At 38.0% G+C, this 23236-nt stretch overlaps 2 pseudogenes; both read right to left on the reverse strand.

Annotated features, from left to right (window-relative positions):
* Positions 1–15379: 15379 nt before the first annotated feature.
* On the reverse strand, positions 15380–15498 carry LOC135274360 (5S ribosomal RNA; annotated as a pseudogene).
* Positions 15499–15504: 6 nt separating this feature from the next.
* Positions 15505–15623, reverse strand: LOC135274335 (5S ribosomal RNA; annotated as a pseudogene).
* Positions 15624–23236: the final 7613 nt, after the last annotated feature.

Consider the following 23236-nt stretch of genomic DNA (forward strand, 5'->3'; position numbering starts at 1 on the left):
TTTTATCTGATACTGTGAAAAAGTGATATTGGTAAATTGATAGGAATTTCATTGAATCCACAGATAACTTTGGGCAATATGATCATTCTAATGATAGTGATTCTTCCAATCCATGAGCATGTGATTCTTTCCATTTGTTTGTATCATCTATAATTTATTTCACTTGTGTTTAACAGTTCCCCTTGTAGAGCTCTTTCATGTGCTTGGTTAAACGTATTACTAGGTACTTTGTTCTGTAGCTACTGTATATGGAATTGAGCCCTTGATTTGGTTCTCTGCTTTATTGTTATTGGTGTATAGAAATGCTAATGATTTTTGCACATTGATTTTGAATCCTGAAACTTTACTGTTCATTTAAGTATAATTCTTAGAAGACTATATTCCTGCTCTATTGCTTTCTAGTTGGCTGAACAGTCTTATATTTATCAAATACTGAACTTTCAAGGAATTTTAAGAGGTAAAGTCCAGATGGACCCTCCTTAGAGAAGATAAAGAAGAATGGAGGCTAGTCTTTACAGATTTGTATTTTCAGGACCAAAATATAGCTTGGGATGAATCATACAAAGACTTCTGAGTATTCCATGTGATAGTGTGATATATTATAAAAAATATGAAAATCCTATTGTATTGGCTTTCCATTGTTATAATAATAAATTACCATAAATTTAGCGGCATAAAACAACACAAATTTATTATCTTACAGTCTTGAAGGCTAGAAGTATGAAGTCAGTTTCGTTTGGCTTAAGTCAAGATGTCAGCAGAGCCATGCTCCCTTTGAAAACTCAGGGAAGAATTAGTTCACTTCCTCTTCCGGGTTCTACAGATCACCTGCATTCCTTGATTTGTGACCTCTTTTTCCATCTTCAAAGCCAGCAGCACAGCATCTTCAAAAGTCTCTCTGCTTCTATCACAGTTCCCTTCTGTGTAGTAAAATCTCTCTCTGTCCCTCTTAGAAACAATGCTTTATTGAGCAACTGTATTAAGCACTGTATTAGTTTCCATGGATACAGAGGGATACAGAGTGAATAAAATCAACATGATTCCTTCCTTCAGAAAACAGAGGTCATGCCTCGGACAAGTAATTCCCAACTATTTCTCTAGAAAATGTAATGCATTCTTTACCAACTGTAGTCTTGATCATATCCTTTTTGGAGTTGAATATTGTTTTCACATTCTTTTTTCTTAAAATAATGTCTCTCCTGTGCTTCCTTCTCTTTTGCTTTTATTAACATTTTTAAAAGCCTTTACATGACTCTGCTAATTACGTAACACCATCTTCTTTCCTTTGCTGCAGTGAGAGAAGTGGTCTGAATTTAGCTTGGTTTCCTAACTTCTCATCATTCTTTAACTTCTGCAGTCCCACTTTGTCCTGATTCTCAATTTATACTTTCTCCTGTAGTCATCAGAGTGGCATGACTTTTCTTAGTCTTTTTCTTAGTCTTCCCTGTGGCATCTGATGTCATTCACACTACTCCTTCCCCCACATGTAAACTTCCCTTCTTCTCCCCAGAATACTTTTTTGTATTATTGTGGTAAGATCACTTAATATGTCTATCCTTTCAACACATTTTTAAGTGTACAGCACAGTCAACCCTTGAAAAACATAAGGATTCAGAGTGTCAATCCCCCCACACAGTCAAAAATCCATGTGTAACTTCTGACTCTTCCAAAACACAACTACTAATAGCCTACTGTTGACTGGAAGTCTTACCCATAACATACATAGTTGATTCACACGTATTTTATATGTTATATATATTATATACTGTATTCTTACAATAAAGTAAGGTGGACAAAAGAAAATGTTATTAAAAAGGTCATAAGAAAAAGAAAATATATTTACTATTCATTAAGTGTAAGTGGATCATTCTCATCTTCACATTATGTATACTGAGGAGGAGGAGGAAGAGGAAGGGTTGGTCTTGTTGTCTCAGGTGTAATAAAAGCAGAAGAAAATCTGCATCTAAGTAGACCTGCACAGTTCAAACCCATGTTATTCAAGGATCAATTGTGCATTGTATTTTTGCCTTTCTTTTATCACTTGTGATTACATTAAGAGCCTACCCACAAAGTATAAGATAATCACTCCATCTCAAGATCCTTACCTTAAACAGATCTGCAGTAAGGTAATAGACACAGGTTCTATCTAGCATCTAGATACCTCTGGGGGCCACCTATCACACTTATCAAAGGAAATACATCTTTCAAAAATCCACTGAGATTGTTCCAAAGAACATATATGTTCCACAGAACATATTTCTACTCTGTTATGATGGAGGTGATATAATACAAATAACAAAAGGTAATGATGGGTTGATTTGATATATTAGAATGTTCATGTATTCTTCTTTGCCATTTAACCAAGTCATTTCACCTAGTATATAAACATAAGAAAATTATAAGAAGGAAATAAAGAATCAGAATGTTAAATATGAGGAAAAAACCTCATATCGTCATTGCAGTCTTGATTTGCATTTTTCTGATGATCTGAGATGTTGAGTACCTTTTCATATACCTGTTTGCCATTTATGTCTTCCTTTGAGAAATGTCTATACAGATCTTTTGTCTATTTTTTAAATGGATTATTAGTTGTTGTTTTTTATAGACTTGTTTGAGCTCTTTCTACATTCTGGTTATTAATCCCTTGTGAGTTGGATAGTTTGCAAACATTTTCTTCCATTTTGTGGGTTGTCTCTTCACTTAGTTGATTGTTTCCTTTGTTATGCAAAAGTTAACTTAATGTAATCCCATTTGTCCATTTTCGCTTTCATCACCTTTGCTTATGGGATATTACTCAAGAAATCTGTGCCCAGTTCAATAAACAGGAGAATGTGCTCAATATTTCCTTGAAGTAGTTTCATAGTTTGAGGTCTTAGATGTAAGTATTTAATTCATATTGATTCTACTTTCTTTTTTTTTTTTTTTCCTGAGATGGAGTTTCGCTCTGTCACCTAGGTTGGAGTGCTGTGGCATGATCTCAGCTCACTGCAACCTCTGTCTCCTGAGTTCAAGTGATTCTCCTGCCTCAGCCTCCTGAGTAGCTGGGATTACAGGCAGATGCCACCATGCGAGGCTAATTTTGTATTTTTAGTAGAGATGTGGTTTCTCCATGTTGGTCAGGCTGGTCTCGAACTACAGACCTTGTGATCCACCCACCTCAGCCTCCCAAAGTGTTGGGATTATAGGTGTGAGCCCCGCAGATTCTATTTTTGTATATGATGAGAGAAAGGGGTGTAGTTTCACTCTTCTCTATATGTATATCCAGTTTTCCCAGTGCCATTTATTGAAGAGACTGTCCTTTCCCCCAATGCTTTTGGAAACTTTGTCAAAAATGAGCTCACTGTAGATGTATGGATTTATTTCTGGGTTTTCTCTTCGGTTCCACTAGTATATGTGTCTGTTTCTATGCCAGTACCATGCCATTTTGTGACTATAGCTTTGCACTATAATTTGAAGTCAGGTAATGTGATCCTGCCAGTTTTGTTCATTTTGCTTAGGATAGCTTTGTGTATTCTGTTTTGTTTTGTGTTTTGTTTTTCGTATGTGATTACATATACATTTTAGAATTTTTTTTTTCTATTTCTGTGAAGAATATCCTTAGTACTTTAATAAGGATTGCTTTGAATCTGTAGATTGCTTTGTGTAGAATATACATTTTAACAATATTAATGCTTCCAATTCATGAACATGAAATATTTTTCCATTTTTTTATATGTCCTCTTCAATTTCTTTCATCAATGTTTTATAGTTTTTATTGTAGAGATCTTTCACTTAGTTAATTCCTTGGTAGTTAATGTTACTTGTAGCTATTGTAAATGGGATAATGGGATTACTTTTCTTGGGTTCTTTTTTATTTTCTTGGGTTTTTTTTTTTTTTTTTTATTTCCTAATTGAGACAAGGTCTCACTCTGTTGCCCAGGCTGGAGGACAGTAGCTATTATAAATGGGATAATGAGATTACTTTTCTCGGGTTCTTTTTTTTTCTTGGGTATTTTTTTAAATTATTTTCTAATTGAGACAAGGTCTCACTCTGTTGCCTAGGCTGGAGTACAGGGCTCACTGCAACCTAGACTTCCTGGGCTTAAGCAAACCTCCCACCTCAGCCCCTACCCCACCCCTCAAATAGCTAAAACCATAGACATGTGCCACCACACCTGGCTAATTTTTTAAAATTTTAGTACAGACAAGGTCTCATTGTGTTTCTCAGGCTGGTCTTAAACCCCTGAGCTCAAGAAATCTTTCTACCTTGGCATCCCAAAGTGTGGGATTATAGGCATAAGCAACCAATGCCCAGCTCCTGAGTTTTTTTCACATTGTTCACTGTTGGCATATACCAATGCTACTGTTTTTTATATGCTGATATTATATCCTGCAATTTTACTGAATTTATCAGTTTTGATAGTTAATGATGAAGTCTTTAGGTTTTTTACAAATATAAGATCATATCATCTGCAAAAAAGGATAACTTGACTTCTTCCTCTCAAGTTTGGATGCCCTTTATTTCCTTCTCTTGTCTGACTACTCTAGGTAGGACTTCCAGTACTATGTTGAATAACAGTTATGAAAATGGGTGTATTCGTTCATTGTCATGTTGCTATAAAGACATACCCAAAACTGGGTAATTTATTTAAAAAAAGAGGTTAAATGGACTTACAGTTTCACATGGCTGGGGAGGCCTCACAATTATGGTGAAAGGCAAAGGAGGAGAAAAAGCACATCTTGCTATGGAGACAGGCAAGAGAGCAAGTGCAGGGAAGCTACCCTTTATAAAATCATCAGATCTCAGACACTATCCCAAGAATAGCTGGGAAAAATTCCCTCCTATGATTCAATTACCTCCCACAGTGTCCCTCCCATGACACATGGGAGTTATGGGAGCTACAATTCAAGATGAGATTTGGGTGGGGACACAGCCAAACCATATCATTCCACCCCTGGCCCCTCCCTAATCTCATGTCCTCATATTTCAAAATCTATCATGCCTTCCCAACAGTTCCCCAAAGTCTTTTTTTTTTTTTTTTATGAGATAGAGTCTCACTTTGTCACCAGGCACCAGGTTGGAGTGCAGTGGCGCAATCTCAGCTCACTGAAACCTCCGCTTCCCAGGTTCAAGCAATTCTCCTACCTCAGCCTCCCAAGTAGCTGGGACTACAGACGTGCACCACCACATTCAGCTAATTTTTATATTTTTTAGTAGAGACGGGGTTTCACTATGTTGGTCAGGATGGTCTCGATCTCTTGACCTCGTGACCCGCCCACCTCGGCTTCCCAAAATGCTGGGATTACAGGTGTGAGCCACTGCGCCCAGCTGTTCCCCAAAGTCTTAATTCATTACAGCATTAACTACAAAATCCACAGTCCAAAGTTCCATCTGAGACAAGGCAAGTCCCTTTTGCCTCTGAGCCAGTAAAATCAAAAGCAAGTTAGCTACTTCCTAGATACAATAAGGGTACAGGCATTGGGTAACTACAGCCTTTTCAAATTGGAGAAACTAGCCAAAACAAAGGGGCTATAGGCCCCACGAAAGTCTGAAATCCAATAGGGCTGTCATTAAACCTTGAAAGTCCAAAATGATCTCCTGTGACTTCATGTTTCACATCCAGGTGACACTAATTCAAGAGGTGGGTTCCCATGGTCTTGGGCAGCTCTGTCCCTATGGCTTTACAGAGTACAGTGCCTTCTGACTGCTTTCATGGGCTGGCATTGAGTATCTGCAGCTTTTCCAAGCATACAGTGCAAGCTGTGGGTGGATCTACATTCTGGGGTCTGGAGGATGGTGTCCCTCTTCTCACAGCTCCACTAGGCAGTGTGACTTAGTGAGGACTCTGTGCATGGGTGCTCCTACCCACATTTCCCTTCTGCACAGCCCTAGCATAGGTTCTCCATGAGGGACCCATGCCTGCAGCACATCTCTGCCTGGACATTTGGGCATTTTGATACATCCTCTGAAATGTAGGCAGAGGTTGCCAAACCTCATTTCTTGACTTTTGTGCACCTGCGGTTTCAATGCCACGTGGAAGTCACCAAGGGTTGGGGCTTGCACCCTCTGAAGCAACAACCCAAGCTGTACATTGGCTAGGACATAGAGCACCAAGTCTGGAGACTGCACACAGCAGGGGCCCCTGGACCCAGCCCAGGAAACCATTTTTCATTCCTAGGTCTTCAGGCCTGTGATGGGAAGGGATACCTTGGAGGTCTCTGCCATGCCCTGGAGACATCTTCCCCATTCTCTTAGTGATTAACATTCGCCTTATTATTTATGCAAATTTTTGCAGATGGCTTGAATTTATCCCTAGAAAATGGGGTTTTCTTTTCTAATGCATCATCAGGCTGCAAATTTTCCTAATGTTTGTGCTCTGCTTCCTCTTGAGTGCTTTGCCACTTAGAAATTTCTTCTGCCAGATATCCTAAATTATCTCTCTCAAGTTCAAAGTTCAACAGATCTCTAGGGCAGTAGCAAAATGCCACCAGTCTCTTTGCATAGCAAGAGTGATCTTTACTCCAGTTCCCAACAAGTTTCTCATCTCCAGCCCTGACCACCGCAGCCTAGATTTATTGTCCATATAACTATTAGCATTTTGGTCAAAGCCATTCAAAAAGTCTCTAGAAAGTTCCCAACTTTCCCACATCTTCCTCTCTTCAAAGCCCTCCACACTTTCCCACATTTTCCTATCTTCTAAGCCCACCCAACAGTTAAGCCTTTTCCTGTTACCCAGTTCCAATGTCACTTCCACATTTTTAGGTATCTTTATAGCAGCACCCTACTACCTGGTACCAATTTACTATGTTAGCCCGTTCTCCACGCTGCTCTAAGGACATACCCAAGACTTGGTAATTTATAAAGAACAAGAGGTTTAATGGACTTACAGTTTCACACAGCTAGGGGAGGCCTCCCAATCATGGCAGAAGATGAAGGAGGAGCAAAGATACATCTTACATGGTGGCAGGCAAGAAAGCATGTGCAGGAGAACTGCTCTTATAAAACCATCAGATCTAGTGACCCTTATTCACTACCATGAGAACAGCACAGGAAAAACCCACCTCCATGATTCAATTACCTACCTTTGGGTCCCTCCCATAACACATGAAGATTAAAGGAGCTACAATTCAAGATGAGATTGGGGTGGGGACACAGCAAAACTATATCAATGGGCATCCATGTCATGTTCCAAATCTCAGAGGAAAGGCTATCAATTTTTCTCCATCAGTACTGCACTAGCTATGGGTCTGTCAAATGGCTTCTATTATTTTGAGGTATGTTCCTTCTCTACCTAGTTTTTTGAATGTTTTTATGATGAAAGAAAGTTAAATTTTATTAAGTACTCTTTCAGCATTAATTGAAATAATCATATGGATTTGTTCTTCATTCTGTTGACATGATGTATCACATTGTTTGATTTGCATATATTGAAGCATCCTTTCCTCGCTTGTGCAAATTTTGTTTAGTCATAATGAATGATCTCTTTTTTTTTTATTGCATTTTAGGTTTTGGGGTACATGTGAAAAACATGCAAGATTGTTGCATAGGTGCATACGTGGCAGTGTGATTTGCTGCCTTCCTCCCCTTTACCTATATGTGGCATTTCTCCCCACGCTATCTCTCCCCAATTCCTCACCCCCAGCTGTCCCCCTCCCCTCCCCCCCAACAGACCCCAGTGTATAGTGCTCCCCTCCCCGTGTCCATGTGTTCTCATTGTTCAACACCCGTTTATGAGCGAGAACATGCTGTGTTTGATTTTGTGTTCTTGTGTCAGTTTGCTGAGAATGATGGTTTCCAGGTTCATCCATGTCCCTACAAAGGATGCAAACTCATCATTTTTGATGGCTGCATAATATTCCATGGTGTATATGTGCCACATTTTCCCTGTCCAGTCTATCATTGATGGGCATTTGGGTTGGTTCCAGGTCTTTGCTATTGTAAACTGTGCTGCAATGAACATTCGTGTGCATATGTCCTTATAGTAGAATGATTTATAATCCTTTGGATATATACCCAGTAATAGGATTGCTAGGTCAAATGGAATTTCTATTTCTAGGTCCTTGAGGAATCACCACACTGTCTTCCACAATGGTTGAACTAATTTATACTCCCACCAACGGTGTAAAAGTGTTCCTATTTCTCCACATCCTCTTCAGCATCTGTTGTCTCCAGATTTTTTAATGATCGCCATTCTAACTGGCATGAGATGGTATCTCAATGTAGTTTTGATTTGCATTTCTCTAATGACCAGTGATGATGAGCATTTTTTCATATGTTTGTTGGCCTCATGTATGTCTTCTTTTGTAAAGTATCTGTTCATATCCTTTGCCCACTTTTGAATGGGCTTGTTTTTTTCTTGTAAATCTGTTTTAGTTCGTTGTAAATTCTGGATATCAGCCCTTTGTCAGATGGGTAAGCTGCAAAAAGATTTTTTCCCATTCTGTTGGTTGCTGATTCACTCTAATGACTGTTTCTTTTGCTGTGCAGAAGCTGTGGAGTTCGATTAGGTCCCATTTGTCTATTTTGGCTTTTGTTGCCAATGCTTTTGGTGTTTTGGTCATGAAGTCCTTGCCTATGCCTATGTCCTGAATGGTTTTGCCTAGGTTTTCTTCTAGGGTTTTTATGGTGTTAGGTCTTATGTTTAAGTATTTAATCCATCTGGAGTTAATTTTAGTGTAAGGTGTCAGGAGGGGGTCGAGTTTCTGCTTTCTGCATATGGCTAGCCAGTTTTCCAACACCACTTATTAAACAGGGAATCCTTTCCCCATTGCTTGTTTTTATCATGTTTGTCAAAGATCGGATGGTTGACCCAACCCTGCCCCTAATATACAGATAGATTTTTCTCTTTATCATGCCAGAACCTACAGAAAAACAGAAACATTGGTTTTGTTCCCTGAGATCAAAAAACAAATGTATTTCCTTCTGTGATTTCCCGTCTGACAGAGGCATCCCTGCCTCACCTTGAGATAAGGAGAGGGATGACATGGTTGCCCTCTTAATCTCTCTCCATTTTTCTGCATCACCAGCAGATTTCTTCACACACTCTTGTCTCTTTCTGTATGCACAGAACATGCATTAGCATCAGAATTACATAAGGAAACCTGCTATGGTCAGCAGACTCACAATATCAGCCCCTATGCTGACTAAGTGGTTGTCATGGAATTCCCCTTTCTGTGCTGTCAAATCTCCAAATAATTGCAATTTGGAACAGCCTGTTTGCTGAACCTGGGGGCAAAGGAGGGGCAAAACTGTCAAAGCTGAAGAGGCAAAAGTACTTCAGGTAAGTAAAGTAACTCAGGAAGTGTTAGCTCCTCAATTCACTCATTCATAGATATGTAATTTCAAACATTGGGAGGATCTGACATTTTTCATTTTCAAGGAGGACTAAAACAAATATGCTAAGAGAAATGTCTAATCTTTTTTAAGTATCTTTTTCTTCCTGTAAAAAAACACTAGCAATCCTGATATTTGAATTTCATTTACAGTTAGTGAAAATGCAATGTTGATCCTAATCTTAATATTCTAGGATACAAATACTACAAACAGATTTTTTTCTTTTTTTCTTTTTTTGAGACAGTCTTGCTCTGTCACCTTGGCTGGAATACAGTGGATCACTGCAACCTCCACCTCCCGGTTCACATGATTCAAGTGATTCTCCTGCCTCAGCCTCCAGAGTAGCTGGTATTACAGGCATGTGCCACCACATCCAGTTAGTTTTTGTATTTTTAGTAGAGACAGGATTTTGCCACATTGGCCAGGGTAGACTAGAACTCCTGACCTCAAGTGATTCACCCACCTCAGCCTCCCAAAGGGCTAAGATTACAAGTGTGACCCACCATGCCTAGTCCAAAGATATGTTTTTGATGAATAAATAGAAAAGGACAAGAAGCACAGGATTAAGCATTCCTTGAAATCTTCTTTGAGTCAGTGAAGGAAATGCTTGGCAAAGCACATTACACCATAGTGAACCTGCTGGAAATCATTGTTAATTGTTTTCAAGGCATATGTGTAATCTGGTTATTCTTCTACTCAGAACTACCTGTAAAAGGTAGTTTATCAGTCTCCACTTTAGTTAGTAAGTTAGAAACTCTGGAGTTCATATGTGATCCTAGTCCCATGATAGTAGAGGAGGCTCACTGTCAAAGGGCTAATTCTGTTTCTTTCTCCAAAGTCAACACAAACAGTAACACTAATCCCAGACATCATCTATATTCTAAAATGATGCTAAGTGCTAAATGATGCTAAAGAAATTACATCTAGTATCATCTGAACTTAGAGTATACCAAAAAGAATACTCTTCTTTTAAACATAATCAAAACATGACTCTAAAGAAACACAACAAAGAATATTCACTTTTTATATGAAGATATTTAAGTATCTTTGGATCTTCCTACTCCTACATCTTGGTTAGAATTAGATGCCCAATGACATTTGCCTATGTTTTAATTTCCCAACATAGCAGGTATATTTTACATCTCATTCATCCCAGTTTCCATATACTACATTGGACTAGGATCTTCTGGAACATTGCTTCTCAAAGTGCAATTCATACATCAGCAGCATCCTGGAGGTGGAGGGAAGGGAGGCTTGTTAGAGATGCAGAAACTCAGTCTCCAACCCCAGTGATGAATAGCATGAGAATCTGCAGTTTAACAAGACCTCAAGGTGATTCATATGTATATTCAAGTTTGAGAAGCATGCTCTAGAATAAAAATAGGCAAGCAAGTTTCACTGTCTTTTGGTCAGGCATCAATGAGACAAAAGCAAACGTGAAAGTCTACAAGGACAAATAAGAACAAATTTTACAGGAAGGTGAAGCACAGAGCAGAGACTACATGGTGTGATTTTAAGTTCTCTAAAATGAATTAAGGAATATTTTTTCTGTTGGGACAACCCCAACTCAGTAGTTTTCACATGTAGTTGCCATTTCTAAAACCCAGTATGCCATTTCAGCAGAAAACAACCATGTGTACTATTCCAAACCTTACTGTACACTCATTGCCAAAATTCACAAGTGGTTTCCATGCACCTGTCTCTATGCTATGTTTTTAACGTGCATAATTTCATTTACTTAATTATTCTATGTTGCTTCAGTTTCATATTCTTATTTTTTCTCAGGACATGGCAGCTGCCAAAATGTAAATGCAACCCAGAACCAATTTGAAGATGGCTGAGTAGAAAACCAAGAAAATTGTCCCAGCCCTTAGGTTCCATATTGTCTGTAACTCTCAGTAAAGATGTTAAAAATGTCTGACTCAGAGGGGCCCAGGGTTGCAGAAAAAGCAAATGCCAGTAGAACATGTAAAAAGGCCCCCAACACACGTGGAATGTGCAAAGACTGTTAGTCATGGGGCCAGTAAAAGCCAGATCAAAAGGAATAAGCAAGGATGCGGATGCAAATGATGTGGGCCTAAAATTGAAGACTTCCTAGAGACAGGTAAAAGCTGGAGTGGAGTTACCAGAGTGTGCTCTTGAGGCAAAGATGAGTAACACTCTTTGGTCACAGCTCCCTGCTTGCCACAACCTGAAAGCTGAATATGCACAAAAGCCACTATCTGATATAAAGTAGACTCTGGTAAAATGCTTATTTGTGCTGTTACTCATCCTGTGTTACTTAGTTTTCCCCGACATCAATCTTAGTTTCAAGGGCCCTCAGGAGTCTGAGTTTTAAACTACACTTTATCCTAAACAACTCCAAAGGGCTCAAATACATATAGGCATACACTCACTTTAAAATATGTAGTTAATTATATTTATGTAATTATAATTCTCCTCATTTCCAGGTGGTATAAGGAAAGTTAGTACTTAGATGATATGATAGGTGTTAATAACAGCTGGGCTAGCTGACTTATCACTTCTATAAATACTGGCTTCTGGAAATGCTGCTTCTCTGAAGTACAAATATTTTTTAAAGAACTGAAGGCTGAGGTTTTGGAAGAAATGTTTGCATTTTTACATGGCTTGAGGAATGCATGTTAATAAGAACAAGGCTTTTTCATTCTAGCAGCTATCCCTTTAAAGGAATACCATTGACGGTTGTTTTTGTTTTTGTCTTTCCCATCTAATGGAGCTTAGTCTGTATTTGTTACGCACAAAAAGTCAAGAAGCGTTTTCCTTACTATTAATGTCCAACGAACCATGTAAGTAAATGCAGGAGAAAATTAGTGTGTCCTGCCTAGCAGCATCAATTAATATTGAGTGTGTTGGAAAAGAAAAAAGTTGTGGAGATTAGCTCCACAGGATACTATAGAGATCCCAAGAAGAATTCTATAAAATCCTCAGAATTGCAATTGAGGTTCTATGTACATTTTGACTTATCAGCCCTCATGTGAATGTGGCAATATACACCCCAATAATAATAATAACTGCAACAAATACTTTTTTTTGAGATGGAGTCTTGCTTTGTCACCCAGGCTAGATAGAGTGCGAAGATGGGATCTCGGCTCACTGCAACCTCTGTCTCCCAGGTTCAAGCGACTCTCCTGCCTCAGCCTCCTGAGTAGCTGGGATTACAGGTACCCGCCACTGCACTTGGCTAATTTTTATATTTTTAGTAGAGATGGGGTTTCATCATCTTGGCCAGGCTGGTCTCGAACTCCTGACTTTGTGATCCACATTCCTCAGCTTCCCAAAGTGCTGGGATTACAGGTGTGAGCCACCGCACCCAACCAACAGATAATTTTTATGGAATGGCTACATGATTTTTACTAGTTTGTTTGTGTACATTACCTTGCAGAAATCCTAGCAGAAGAAATGAATGACCTTATTTGGTGGTCCAAGACATTGAAGCACAGAAAGGATATTCCCCAGCATCACACGCGTAAGAAATAAGGGAGACAGAACTGAAATTCAGGCAATCTGACTCCTGAGCCCAAGCTCTTAGCCATCATGATATGTTGATTCACAAGGAGGAAAGGGATTTTCCAAACTCTCTTCTAAGACTTTTACTAGACAGGAGAGGAAGTTTCCAGCAGGTGTACTATTAGACGGCAGGCTGTGGGGAGTTCCCTCCAATACCACAAACCTCTCTCACTGCTCAACCACTTGAAAGGGATACCCAGACTGAGAACACTCATTTTTTCCTAAGAAGATTAATTTGTTGTGGTTTAAATGCAGAACAAGAGAAATAATGACAATTAATGGTCCAAAACATACTGCGGTGCCAAGAATAACCCATTCTGTGGAGTTCTATGTTTCCCATAAAGTGAAAGAAAGAAAAGAAAGGGAGGGAGGGAGGGAGGGAAAAGGCTGTGTCAGAATAACAGAAAAAGAAATTAATTAACTAAAAGCAGCCTTTCTGAAATCAGGAATCCAAATTGAACTGTCTAAGAAATGGGAGATCTTCTAAGTCCTGCTAAAAACAACTAAAACACCAGGATAGTGATTTTGTAAAAAGTGAAGCAAGACTTGAAAGTTTCCCTGAGGAAGGTCTGGGGACAACTGACATCTTGTTTCATTTTACAATCTATGTAATTCCTTTTTCCCCAGCTAATTTTCAGCTTCTCAGGGTCATGGGAACATCATGTGCATTTTGGTCACTCTCATACAATGGTAGGACATTAAAGAAAGAACTCAGGAGGCAAGTTTTTCTACCTTCCTCTCCCTCTACTTGCTGTGCTCAGCCATTGTTTGCAGTATATTCCCACAGAAACAAGGTTCATTAAAATTGCATTGATAAATGATAGCAATGTATATAGCCTTCACCATCCCAGATATTAAAACTTGACTCCACCTGCTAGAGAAATTTCCCCAGTTTCCACTTCTCTATGGAATAAGATTAGAATCCACCTTTAAATCAAGTGTCTGGTGAGATAACTAAAGACTAGGTTGAACATGAGTAAACTCACATTCTGACATGCCTTCCTAATTCTCTACATATGTAATTCACTATAAGAAATATTCAGAGGACTCCTACTCACTAAAAAACTAGGGAACTGGTCTGGTTCACCCTATATTCTTTTCTTTCTGAGTGCTTGAACTGCTCTGCTGTCTCTCAGACTGGCTTGTCTCATGTTGTCCATGCCACATGTGTACTTCCTGAAAGAGCTTTATATCTCATGCCTCAGCAGATGTAGAGCATAAGCCAAGCTTGCCTCCTCTGTGCACCTTTATGTTTCCCAGAAAGTCAAAAGCAGGAAGAAAAAGAGAAAAGCCTGGGCCAGAATAACAGAATAAAAATAAATTAACTAAAAACTGCCTTCCTAAAATCAGGAATCCAAACTGAACTGTCTAAGAAATGGAAGATGTTCTAACTTCAGCACTAGCAAAAGGTAAAAGATATCAATCTTGCCTAGACTTTCACTGTTCAAAATTAACACATTTCCCTAAACATTCAGAACATCCATTCCCTTCAGAATGAATGCTACCCTTTAAACAGAGAAGTCACTGGCCTCATAGCCTTGGCAAGCCAGATTAAAGTTAGCACAACATTGGTTCGTTTTCAGAATTATGTGTTATTCCATCTTTGTAACAATCTCTGTACATTACTTTTGCTAAAGAATTTTTATTAAAGTTAGTTTTAATTTTGCACTTTAGAGAAGTGCATTCATTAATTATCTTTTATGGAATGTGCTGCTTCCCTCCAATAAACATAGAAAATGTTGGCTGATGGCTTACATTCCTTGTTAGAGCCTATGAATATCAAAGGATATTCAAAGGAATAAGAACCCAGCTTCATTGCAAGGCTATAAATCTCAATTCCACATGACCTTAGAGGAGTTATTTAATTCTGCTCAGTTTGTGCCCTTAGCTGAAAAATTTGTGTGAAAGTAGCTACCTAAGAGAATCAGTGTGATTAAGATGTTACATATCAGGCACCCTACTCAGTATCTGGTGTACGGTTAACACTCAATATGGGTTAAGCATTATTATTATTATTCTTCCTAACTCTTTAATACTTGAGTATTTGTTATCATATCCCTCTTCTCCAACATCATGAACCTTCCTGAATACCATCTTTAAATGTCACCCTGGAGGCAGTTGTTTCATATCAAGATACTTGAGATTAATTGAAGACACTGCACTGATATTTTCACTAAGTTTCTGTTGTTGTTGTTATTGTTGTGGTGGTGGTGGTGTTTTAGCATGGACTCTCACTCTGTCACCCAGGCTGGAATGCAATGGTGCAATCTCAGCTCACTGCAACCTCTATCTTCCGGGTTCAAGCAATTCTCCTGCTTCAGCCTGCTTCAGTAGCTGGGATTACAGGTGTGCGCCACCATGCCCAGCTAATATTTTTGTATTTTTAGTAGAGATAGGGGTTTTACCATATTGGCCAGGCTGATCTTGAACTCCTGACCTCAAATGATCCACCCACCTCAGCGTCCCAAAGTGCTGGAATTAAGGGCGTGAGACACCACGCCCAGCCTCCACTAAATATATATATATTTCTCTTTAATAAGCCTACAGCACCCAGTATTCCCAGGCGGTCTCCCATCCAAGTACTAACCAGGCCTGACCCTGCTTAGCTTCCGAGATCAGACGAGATCGGGCGCGTTCAGGGTGGTATATATTTATTTTTAATAAGCCTACAGCACCCAGTATTCCCAGGAGGTCTCCCATCCAAGTACTAACCAGGCCTGACCCTGCTTAGCTTCCTAGATCAGACGAGATTGGGCACCTTCAGGGTGGTATGGCCTTAGACTCCACTAAATATTTTTAACAAACAATTTCTTTTTACGCGGAACTTCATTCATCTCTCTTCATTCTGATGTTGACCCAAACCTATCTCTATCCATGTTTTCTTCTGTGCCCAGGGCAGCCTGAAGGCAGTTCCATCAATAGGTTGTAGTCTTGCTCTATCAGGTATGACTTATTGTATAACTGCAGGGTGTGTATTAAAATAGTCAAAATATGATTAGCTATGAACAAAAGCAAAACATGATAAAAATGACATAGCCACTGTCTTGTCCTTCAGGATGTTAAGGTTGATCACATTTTCCTATTTCAGTCGGAAAAAGCTCATTGTGCTGAAAGCATTAGGGCAGGGTGATTAAGTGCTACTGTGTATAATTTGATATTAGGTATTACTTGCATAATACCTGTCTCTTCCTGCCACTGAAGCTAAGCCATTTGCAAATATTAATGTGGTGCGATCGAGTGCAAACCATTTTTTTCTGTGTTTCCTTGGATGTAGTAGAGTTAAAATAACAATAATCATAAAATGTGTTTTGTTTGTAAGGCAAATGATTAGCAATAAAGATGAATAATAACTTTTTATTAAAAATTAGAGTAAATAACAGATGGCTGAACCCTTGCATACCCCAGCAGAAAAAAATTGTTGGTGTTCTAGCTTGAGCACTTTGAGAAATGTGTATGGCACTTGCTTTCTGATGAGTAACAGCATGTAGCATTGTTAAGCTTGATTAAGCAAATTTAATTAGTGTTAGTCAATGCATTTTTCTAAGTGGATAAAATATATTTCAGTTTAAGCATGACTGTTAATCTTTAATTTATGAAATAAAAGTTAAAATGTAGCAATAGAATATTAAAATTGCAATAAGATGAATTTAAAGAAACTGGGTTTTTTTTTTTTTAAAGTAAAATTTCCTCAATTATTTTTTAAGCCTACAATTAAAAGAAAGGTGGTGGAAGTAAAATGATAACATGAGCTGTGCACTGCCAACTGAGACACTTATTTCTAAATGGTCCTTGGACCACATTACTCTATAACCACACTTTATAACATTCTTCAAACATGGATGTTTTATTTTACAGGACTTAACGTAAGTTTCATGAGACTAAAGACAGGAAGAAAATGTAGATCTCACCTTAGAAAATAAAATGAGCTGAGGAAAAATAAAATACATTTAAAAATTCAGAAACTATTCAAACAGGATATTCTTAAGGTTGGAAAAAAACTATATCCCAAAGTAACTGGAGACTTCTCAAATCTAAATTAATACTTTTAATGCTGGTCAATGATAATTAATTAAGTAGACCCAGGCAGAATGCAAGGTCTTTTGCACCACACCATTAGCATTCTTGTCAAATACGGCAACATGACAAAGCACAGGCGCAAGATTTTAAGGCATTTCCCAGAACTCATATGTATAGTCAACACAATCTACCGTCCTTATAGAAAGATCTGGAAAAATTTATTTAATAATTTTGCTTAAAATTATTCTTTTTTCTTATTCTCTTTTCCTTCCTTTCTTTCTCTTTTCTCACTTCAGCTGCTCTAAAGCTTTTTAAAAGTTGGTCATAATAAGGTGTGTGTATGCATATGTGTGGCACTCACACATGTGCGCAGCTGGAGGAGGGGAATATTTGAGCTTACCCAATTTATAGGAAAATAGAAAGTATCAACCATTACCAACACTACTCCCCTTCAAAAGTTATCAAGTACCAGTAGGATTTCTAAAAATGGTAAGTACATACATTGTTCCCAAGAACACGCCTTGTCCATAGGCAGATCCCTCCTCACTAGAGTAGGTGCATGAGACTATAGACCTCCAGAGGTATGTGGTCCTTGACCAAGGATATTGGAAAGAATGAAGTATGAGAAAAGGAAAAGATTGGTATGCATCCACAGTAAGGACATGGATATAAAGTCATAATGGGAACTGTAACCTCATTCAGAACACTCAGGTAATTTACTCATTCAGTCAATATTTGTTGTGCATCTATTACATACCAGACACTATGCTAACTTCTAGGGATACAAAAGCAGAACTGACAGTTATTAGGCTTCATGGAACTTTCAGATGACCAATCCATAAACTTTTCAGAGTAAAGGAACAAGAAAATTCCACAAAATCCTTCATAATCTGGCTCTTGTTCATCTCTCTTATCTTACTTCACATCACTCCTGACTTACCATCATTGTCCTATCCATATTAAACTAATGGAAGCATCACCAAAGTGTATGATCATACTTCCCTGACTTTGTCTGGTACAAATCATATGGTCTTACTCTCTTCCATGTGTAAATACAAAAGACTACATGTATGAATATATATTTTTTCTTTTCTCAATTTCTTGAAAAGTCATATAATAGCAAAAATTATTACCCTGTATTATTCATATCAAAACTACATTAAAGGCTGGGTGCAGTGGCTCATGCCTGTAATCCCAGCTCTTTGGGAGACCAACACAAGCAGAAAACTTGAGGTCAGGAGTTTAAGAACAGCCTGCCCAAAATGGTGAAACCTCATCTCTACTAAAAATATAAAAATGAACCGGGTATGGTGGTGGGCACCTATAATTCCAGAAACTCAGGAGGCTGGGGCAGGAGAATCTCTTGAACCCAGGAGACAGAGGTTGCAGTGAGCCATGATTGCACCACTGCACTCCAGTATAGGTCACAGAGTGAGACCCTATCTCAAAAAACAAAACAAAACAAAACAAAACAAAACAAAAAAACAAACAAACAAAAAAACATGTGAGGTAAGTGAAACTATACTGTTTAATTTTTCTATATTTTACTGGAATTAATTCATTGGTAACTTTTAGTATTCTGTTTTAATTTTTCTATTGTGGTTTTCATAATATCCCTCAATACAAATATTTTAATCATTGTTCTCCTAACTAGAAAATATATACTTAACTATTCACAGTCTATTTAGAATCATACTTTGCCACTTCTATTATAATTTAGAAACCTTACATTTATACAAATTTAATTACTCTTCCTTCTTAATCATAATTGTCATGTTTATATTACATCCATACGCTTTGGAAACCCCATCAGACAATGATATTCATTTTGTTTTCAGCTGTCAAATATTATTTAAAAGAACTCAAGAGAAGATGTCTACTCTATTTAGCAATTTCGTTGCTTTTCCTTCATCCCTGATGTTCCAAGTTCCTTTTCTGTTTTTATATTTTTCAATTCAAAATTTCTGTCTGGTTCTGCTTTACATGACGTATTTTCTTGTCCATCCATTTTATTTTAACATTTTTTAAGAGTGTTTGCAATTACTCTTTCAAGCATATTATAATAGGTGCTTTAAAATATTTGTCAGTTCATTTCTATCTTGCCATTGGCATCTGTTAATCATCTTTCCCCATGTGAATTGTGATCTTTGTGATTCTTTGCAACCAAAATAATTTTTTATTGTGTCCTGGGTACTTTGAACATTACCTTATGACAATCTATATCTGGTTTAAACCATATGGAGATGTTAATATTTTTGTTGTAGCAGATACTTTACCTGGTTGGTTTGAGCCCACAGGTTACAATACATTTTCTGTGGCCTATAGTTCCAAAGTCAGTTATACTACCACTGCCATTCTAGTTAAAGGTGCCAAATAAAATATCCAGCACCAAATATTGCATGAGACATACACCTACTAGAAATATGTATATTCATTATTTATCTGAAATTCAAATTAAACTATCATCCTATATTTTTATTTGCTAAATATAATAGCCCTATTTGCAGTGCTATTAGAATTTGTTCTGTATGTTAGCTACCCATGTAGCTATAGCTTATTTCAGTTGTCAAAGATATTGGGATGATAATAAGGATAAGCCTATACATGCAGGTCAAGAATGAGCCTAGTAGTTCACTTTTCACACTTTTCCTTTTCTGGTTCCCTATGGCTCCCCCTTTTCATTTCTTTGGCCAGAAACTGCCAACTTCTATAACTGTACTATATGAGAAGAAAGGACACAAAGGAAAAGTTTAAAAAAAAAAAAAAAAAAAAAAGGCTTTGGCTTCCCCTTATGGAGCCCTGGTTCCACCAAAGGAAAGGAAGATACTCTTCCACAGTATGCCACCATCCTCACTGTACAATAGCTTTGTCCTGGCGATGAGAGAATAGAATAAAAGAAGAGGCAAAAAAATTGGATATCTTTGCCATTATCTCTGAGCTTTAGAATTTCTTCTTTCTTCTCCTTAAGCCAGAACTACAGAATTTCCCCCAGATCTCTGCCCCACAGTATTCATGTCAGGGTTTCAGATTGCTATTAAATTTATGCTAGAGCATCCTGGAGAGGAAACAAATGGTAAACTCTAGTTCAGCGGTACTTCAAAATCTGGTGTTCTCTTCCAATTTACATGCTAATATTTGCTTTTCAGAGTTTTTAAATAGCTGCCTATGCATTCTGTTGTATTTATAATTGCTTTAAGTGGAAGAGGAAGGTTGATGTGTTTACTTCATCTTACCGAGAACTGAAATCTACAATGTTAACTTTTAAAAGACTGAAGTGAAATAAGATACGTATTGTAACCCCCATGGAAGTCAATAAGAAATCATGTGAACGTACATGGCAATAAAGCCAAAAGAATAACTAAAATAGTATACTAAAATGATTTGTTTACCATAAAAGGCAATAAAGGAAGAACAGATAAACCGGAAAGAAATAAGATGGAAAAAAAAGGAAATAGCAGAGATAATTATTACCATATTAATAATTACGCTAAATAGAAATGGGCCCCTATATATGTTATTTTTGGTAGGACTAGAGATTACCAAAGCACACCCTGTTAGTAGCTTCTTAAAATTTAATTTAGGAAGGAGCTTAGAGGATGAGAGTCAAAAACAGCCTTAAGTTTTCAAGATGATTGTCTGTGGTACAGAAAGGGTGGAGAAGTGAGCTTTCTGGAAAATGTCTGGGAGGAGAGCATACCTAGACTAAACATGGGAGATTATTCTTAGAAAAAAATGGAATATTAATAACTTTAGTTACTTCTAGATATCTAAATTTTACCTTTCATTCTCAAGCAACATTTAGTGAGGTATCTTCCTTTAAGACACACTCTAATGAGATTTTTTTTAAAAACACTGACACTAGCCAAAGCCTTTGGCACCTTGGCCCTAGTTTGAATAAAGTACATACTAGCCATCAGGTCCCATGACTCTCTCCATGGAGAGATAGATGATAGATCAATTGACAGATAGATGGACAGATGGAAAGATAGATAGATAGATAGATGGATGATAGATAGATAGAGGAATGATAGATGACCTTCATACTAATCAAAACTTACACAGTAGGTATTATGTGCCCATTGTATAGCTGAGTAAACAGACAGTTTAAAAGAGTAATAATTTGCCCAAGGTAATACAGTCTTGAAGCAATGTAGCTCAGATTTTGAATCCATTAATTGTCTTTAAATCAAACACATGCTCTTTCCTCTATATAATACTTGCTCCCTATCAGAATACCTTAGCATCTGCAACAGATAAAGTGAAGAGACTATGTTATGATCATTATGGAAAGTCTTGTGTAGAATGAAAGCAAGAAGGCAAATTTAGACTCCAACAACCTAAGGATGGATGAAAAAGCATCAGAAGTAGACAGACACCTTTGGACTTACTATTCAATGTTCATGTTGTATTGCCAGTTCCCAGAAGAAAAGGGAAAATGCCTGGTTGATGATTGAAGAGGTAAACAAATGAAGCAAATATCAACATTTCATGAACAATCAATCATCTGAATACATGTCATTAAGCAAAAGTCCATTGTATCTGACAATTATGCAATTGAAATCAATCATTTTTCAAAATAAGGGCAATATTATTGCTGCAAGCATATTTGACATTTTTAACAAGTGTTAAGAGACAAGAATCAATTTAAATAAAACTATATTATAATCAAAGTCAAATTAAAATTCTGGAGATGCAGAGCATCTGAGAATAAGCTTTTTGCAGAACTTTAACAAACAGAACTAAAAGTGTACTAAATTACTCAAATGTTTATTTATTTGCTACTATTCTTTTTTTTTAATACCTTAAGTTCTGGGGTACATGTGCACAATGTGCAGGTTTGTTCCATAGGTATATATGTGCCATGGTGGTTTGCTGAACCCATCAACCCATCATCTACATTAGGTATTTTTCCTAATGCTATCCCTCCCCTAACCCCCTACCTCCCAACAGGCCCTGGTGTGTATGTCCATGTGTTCTCATTGTTCGACTCCCACTAGTGAGTGAGAACATGTGGTGTTTAGTTTTTTGTTCTTGGGTTAATTTGCTGAGAATGATGGTTTCTAGCTTCATCCATGTCCCTGAAAAGGACATTAATTCATTCTTTTTCATGACTGTATAGTATTCCATGGTGTATATGTGCCCCATTTTTTATCCAGTCTATCATTCATGGGCATTTGGGTTGGTTCCAAGTCTTTATTATTGTGAATAGTGCCACAATAAACATACGTGTGCATGTGTCTTTATAGTAGAATGATTTCTAATGGGATTGCTGGGTCAAATGGTATTTCTGGTTCTGGTGAGGAAGGAGACCCAGGCATCTGGGATCACCTCCCCCTTGATTTCCACACTGCATTTCAATAGAAGAAAAGGCTTGTCGACTGGCACCTCCTGAATCACCTTCCTGTAAATAGCATGCTTGGTATTGGGGAATCTCTCCAGAAGACACTGTTTTTACTTAAACAAGATCAGACTCCCACCCCACTCCTCCATCCAGAGACCAGAAACCTTTCACATGTAGTTTCTAAAGCTGTAAACCCAAAACCCTTTCATATGTGATTTCTAAAACTGTAAACCCAAGACTAGAGCTGTAAACCCAAAACCCTTTCACTCATAATTTCTTTCTTTTTTTTTTTTTTTTTTTGAGACGGAGTTTCGCTCTCGTTACCCAGGCTGGAGTGCAATGGCGCGATCTCGGCTCACTGCAACCTCCGCCTCCTGGGTTCAGGCAATTCTCCTGCCTCAGCTTCCTGAGTAGCTGGGATTACAGGCACGCGCCACCATGCCCAGCTAATTTTTTTTTTTTGTATTAGTAGAGACGGGGTTTCACAATGTTGACCAGGATGGTCTCGATCTCTTGACCTCGTGATCCACCCGCCTCGGCCTCCCAAAGTGCTGGGATTACAGGCTTGAGCCACCGCGCCCGGCCTCACTCATAATTTCTAAGGCTGTAAACCTAAGATTCTTTCACGTGTAATATCTAGAGTGTAAGCCTATATAAAGACACAGCCTCTCTTTGTTAAATGAGCTGTTACTCAGACAAATCATTGCCCGGCTCCCAGCCATAATAATTAATAATAATAATAATAAACTTCTTCCTTCGCAGTTCAGTGTTCAAGAGGTGTGTTTCTCGTGGCCGCTCCTGCTACACTAGATCCTTGAGGAATCATCAAACTGTCTTCCACAATGGATGAACTAATTTATACTCCCACCAACAGTGTAAAAGCATTCCTGTATTTCCACATCCTTTCCAGCATCTGTTGTCTCCTGATTTTTTAATGATTGCCATTCTAACTGGCATGAGATGGTGTCTCAATGGGGTTTTGATTTTCATTTCTCTAATAGCCAGTGATGATGAGCATTTTTTAATACATTTGTTGG

This window comes from Aotus nancymaae, unplaced genomic scaffold, assembly GCF_030222135.1.
Source record: "Aotus nancymaae isolate 86718 unplaced genomic scaffold, 86718_ANA_hifiasm-v0.15.2.pri h1tg000011l, whole genome shotgun sequence".
In the NCBI taxonomy this organism is placed as follows: Eukaryota; Metazoa; Chordata; class Mammalia; order Primates; family Aotidae; genus Aotus; species Aotus nancymaae.